Genomic DNA, 5,297 nt, shown 5'->3' with positions numbered 1-5,297 from the left:
CCGCTCAACAGTCTACGTCCTTAACCATCGGGGACTTTGTAGATTTTGGCAGAAATCGCCCCCCGCAGGTCCTAGCGGGAGGTCTCCGCGGCGGAGGCCGGAGAGGGCGCGAGGTGAGCGGCATGGTATGACTGGGTTCGTGCCGCTCACTGGTACCCGGAGCGTGGCGCCCTCCGGGTAAAAGGCTAGCCGGGGCGAGTAGGTGGGTTGACGGGCGCATAAGCCACGCCGTCCCCGCCGTACAAGGTGCCGGTGGCCTGGCGAACCACCGGCGTAAGGCCAGCCAGGGCGGACCGCGGGGCAGAGGGCGCATAAGCCACGCTCTCTCTCCATCCCACCAGAACAAGCGAAAAATTTTCAAAGTGTGGGAGAACCGGCGACCCGACCGGTGGCACTCTGCCTCTCGCTGCCGCCCTCCTGGAAGCGTCCTCGGTCACTCGGTGTCCGGCAGATTTCAGAGCTCCGGAATGGTGAAAAAGAACCGGAGAGGGGGCGACTCCGGCTTCTCTCTGCCGGGCGAGGACCACCGCAGGCGGCAAGGGACGTCTGACAGGAGACGGCGCTGCGGGCAGGCTTTAAAAGTGCATGGGGTTTTGGCCTCGGCGAAAGTCGAAAAAATTTTGCGGTCGGAGCCGTCTGCCCCGGCCGGGGAAGGCTCACCGCCGGCGGCTGCCAACCCCTGGCTTGCCCGCTGGATGGCCTTTCGGAGGCTGCTGAAAAAGAACTGTCAGGCGGGCACCTCTCGGAAGAACCGCAGACCAAAACGACCGGTAAAAATTTTGGGCGATCCGACCCTCAGTGCACCTTCGGCGGCAGAGAAAAGCATCAAAAATACCGGTCAAAGAAGCGAGGTTTTGGTCGACTCTGCCAGGTTTTTGCACAAAGTGTTGGCATCGTGCGGCGTCGCGCTTTGCCGTACCGTATCCCCAATGGAGCGGCGCCCGGCGGGGTAGGCTAGCCATGTGAGGTCGAGGGCGGGAGGACGGGACGTAAGCCAGGCCGTTCTCCACAAGAAATTCCGGACGCGGAGACCCCTTCTCCGCCCTACGGTCCCCAATGGGGTGGCGCCCGGCGGGTGAGGCTAGCCATGGGAGGACGGGACGTAAGCCAGGCCGTTCTCCACAAGAAATTCCGTACGCGGAGACCCTTCTCCGCCCTACGGTCCCCAATGGGGTGGCGCCCGGCGGGTGAGGCTAGCCATGTGAGGTCGAGGGCGGGAGGACGGGACGTAAGCCAGGCCGTTCTCCACAAGTAAATTCCGGACGCGGAGACCCCTTCTCCGCCCTACGGTCCCCAATGGGGTGGCGCCCGGCGGGTGAGGCTAGCCGTGTGAGGTCGAGGGCGGGAGGACGGGACGTAAGCCAGGCCGTTCTCCACAAGTAAATTCCGGACGCGGAGACCCCTTCTCCGCCCTACGGTCCCCAATGGGGTGGCGCCCGGCGGGTGAGGCTAGCCATGTGAGGTCGAGGGCGGGAGGACGGGACGTAAGCCAGGCCGTTCTCCACAAGTAAATTCCGGACGCGGAGACCCCTTCTCCGCCCTACGGTCCCCAATGGGGTGGCGCCCGGCGGGTGAGGCTAGCCGTGTGAGGTCGAGGGCGGGAGGACGGGACGTAAGCCAGGCCGTTCTCCACAAGTAAATTCCGGACGCGGAGACCCCTTCTCCGCCCTACGGTCCCCAATGGGGTGGCGCCCGGCGGGTGAGGCTAGCCATGTGAGGTCGAGGGCGGGAGGACGGGACGTAAGCCAGGCCGTTCTCCACAAGTAAATTCCGGACGCGGAGACCCCTTCTCCGCCCTACGGTCCCCAATGGGGTGGCTCCCGGCGGGTGAGGCTAGCCATGTGAGGTCGAGGGCGGGAGGACGGGACGCAAGCCAGGCCGTTCTCCACAAACTCCCAGCGGTAGAGTCTCGGCTCTCCGCTCTTTTGATCGATCTGACACAGCGCGATCCGGCGGGGCAGGGCACTTTGCTCGGTCAGGGGTATTGGCCCCGGCCGGTTTATGGTAAAGCGTTCCTTAGCCTCAGTCTTGGTCGCGCATCAATCCCCCGCTCCCCGTGAGCGGCTGTCGTCCTCTGCCTAAGGTTGTGTAGCGCGGTGCCAGTGTGGTCCTCGCACGGCCCCGCTCCTGCCACAGCGGTAGGACTCTCTGCTTCGGCTGAGGTTTGCTACGAAGCGTATGGAACGGGCGTACTCCACCGTACCGTGGGTGGGGGGCGGCGGCGGCGGCGGCAGCGTCCAGCGCGGAGCTCCGGCTCCCGCGGCAGCGCCTCGCCTAGTGTCCCTCGGGCAAGTCCAATCGCCCCCCGCCCGGTCGGAGAGCGCAGACACACCTCTGTGTCCACGGTTTATTTCCGCAGCACGAAAAGGGACGGCTCCCGCCTGCTCCTCGCGGCGGCGACGAGGCTTAGACCCACCGTGGCGTATCCGCGGTAGGTATGCTCGTCGGTCGGAGGAGCGGTTGCGGTCGAGTGGTCCCCAGTGTACCCTGTTAGCGCTGCCCGCCTACGCCTGAAGAGCTGCGGACCGAGAAAAAGGTTCGCTCCGCTGCTGACGGCGAAGCGCGCGGCACGCCGCGGAAGAGGAGAGGGAGCGGTCGCCCCCGGGGCGGCTCCCCTCCGAGTCCGGCAGAAGCAGAGATTGTAGCGGAGGGGGGGTTTCTAAATTCCCCGGGCGTGTTATCCCCAGCGGTAGCCTTTGAACTCTTCAACCGCAAGCACGATCGCACGTTCACAGCACCCGTCACTAGGAGCCGGGCCAGAGGCGGGCGGCAGACGAAACCGACATGAGCGCTTAAGGGTATTGCACCCCCGGCGCCCAGACCCTGGAAATTGAGTCTGCCCCCAAAGCCCACCCGCGTCCTCCTTGGCGCTCCCGGAGTACATGGTCGTAGATGGGCCATCGGTCGCTAATGCCAAACTGCGTCCCAGGGGTGCGTCCCCTCTGACCAACGGCAGACCCATCCCTCTCGCCAATCCGCGGATCCCCGCCAGGTCCCGAACAGGGCTCGTCCTTTAGCGTTTCAAATGCGCCCTCCCCGCCATACGAGGGGTTGAGGACCGTAGCCTTCCCTTACGAGAGGCACCAGGGGTGCGCCTGCTCGAGGGCCCGGCCGTGGGCGTAACGCTTGGGCCGCCCGGGGGAGTCGGTAGACCATGGGAGACCAACACTCGCACACGAACGTTGCCCGTGCTTTTGTGGAAGAGAGCTTCTTGCGAGGTTGTCGCTGCGGTGGCGCCCGGACAAACCCTATCCCTAAAACTTCTGGGGAATTGGCGTCTAAGCCTGCACCCTGCTCGGTATCCCTGCACCCACGAAGGGGGCCGTGGAAGGCTTGGGGTCGCGCCGGCGAAACCGACCGGATGCCCGGGGTACTGAACCCCCGGGGTCCCACCCTGGAAATTGAGCCGTCCGACCCCGCCACGTCTTCCTAGTGCTCTCCTTGGCTCCCCCGCCTGTGGGCATCGTTAGGGGCTGCGGTCATCAGCGCCGGCTAAGCTTCGGCAACACGGCCGACCCACCCCTTCGGCGCCTGGGGGTGCCTGGTCCCAGTCCGGGCCGTTCCGTAGGGGCGGCTATCCCTTACATGAGGGACTCGGTGCGTCCGCTCGGGCTGCGGGGCTCCGGCTCCGACAGCCGGGGAGCTGGTTTTGACCGCGGGCCTCCACGGGAACCGGCAGGGGCCGGACTAGGCGTCAAGCCGAAAATAACCCCGGCACCCTCTGCTTCCAAAGCGAGGGGACCTTTGGCCGAGCGGGGGCACCGGAAGCCGAACCGACCCCAACCCCTCTTCTTACCCCAGGGCTGGGCTGACCAATCCCCTGATCGGGTCTAAAATGGAAGAAGGGGATTCGAGGGAAGGGGCTGGCGGAAGGCAGTTGCCCGACGGAGTAGGCGAAGGCCAGGCCGTTTCCGAGTCCCGAGCAGAGGAGGGCGAACTCGGCTCTTCATCGACCGACGGCGAGGCGAGGGCGGTGGCTGCCGCGGGGAAGACTCCATTGCTCGTCAGCGCGCTAGGAGCGGGGCCGACTGGCTGCTCGGGGTATGGCATCCCCGGGGGCCCACCCTGGAAATCTTCGCTCCTCAGCCGCTGCAGGTTATAAGGTCCCGCCGCGCGTAAGCGCTCAACTCTCCGACCCACGGATGTCGAGCCCATGGTGAGCCGGCCGTTTCGTACGGGGAAAAGGGGTCCTCTGGCCCCACATCGATCGAGGGGGTTTAGATCCGCGGAGGCACGCACCGCGAGGCGAATCGCTGCTTTTCCCCAAGAGGTTAACCTTCAAACCACCGAGTAGGTTCGGGGCAGGGCCGACAGCCTGCACTGGGGAATTGCATCCCTGGTGGGGCGACCCTGGAAATCTCTGCCCCTTTCCACTCTTTCGGTTGGGCCTCTCGTCGGGGCGAGCGTAAGTCGGCAAGCAGACGTGGGAAGAGGCTTCTTACCGGTGACACTCCCTTCGTGAGAGAGGCAGGTACTCGCCCCGGACCCCGGTCCAAATCTGCGCGGGCTGGACGGTCTCGGCCCTAGCCGAAGGCCGCTCCCGCGAAGCCAGGGAGCCGAAAATAACCCCGACACCCTCCGCGACCTCGCGTGCTTCCAAAGCGAGGGGAACCTTTGGCCGAGCGGGGCACCCGAAGCCGAACCGACCCCAACCCCTCTTCTTACCCCAGGGCTGGGCTGACCAATCCCCTGATCGGGTCTAAAATGGAAGAAGGGGATTCGAGGGAAGGGGCTGGCGGAAGGCAGTTGCCCGACGGAGTAGGCGAAGGCCAGGCCGTTTCAAAATCCCGAGCAGAGGAAGGGCGAACGACGTTCTTCATCGACCGACGGCGAGGCTAGGGCGAGGGCGGTGGCTGCCGCGGGGAAGACTCCATTGCTTGCCAGCGTGCTAGGAGCGGGGCCGACAGGCTGCTCGGGGTATGGCATCCCCGGGGGCCCACCCTGGAAATCTTCGCTCCTCAGTCGCTGCAGGTTATAAGGTCCCGCCGCGCGTAAGCGCTCAACTCCCCGACCCACGGACGTCGAGCCCATGGTGAGCTGACAGTTTCGTACGGGGAAAAGGGGTCCTCTGGCCCCACATCGATCGAGGGGGTTTAGATCCGCGGAGGCACGCACCGCGAGGCGAATCGCTGCTTTTCCCCAAGAGGTTAACCTTCAAACCACCGAGTAGGTTCGGGGCAGGGCCGACTGTCTGCACTGGGGTATTGCATCCCTGGTGGGGCGACCCTGGAAATCTCTGCCCCTTTCCACTCTTTCGGTTGGGCCTCTCGTCGGGGCGAGCGTAAGTCGGCAAGCAG

The sequence above is a fragment of the Engystomops pustulosus genome, unplaced genomic scaffold (assembly GCF_040894005.1).
Source record: "Engystomops pustulosus unplaced genomic scaffold, aEngPut4.maternal MAT_SCAFFOLD_144, whole genome shotgun sequence".
NCBI classification, from domain to species: domain Eukaryota; kingdom Metazoa; phylum Chordata; class Amphibia; order Anura; family Leptodactylidae; genus Engystomops; species Engystomops pustulosus.
The sequence above is the reverse complement of the archived record's forward strand: the minus strand, read 5'-3'. Positions refer to the sequence as shown.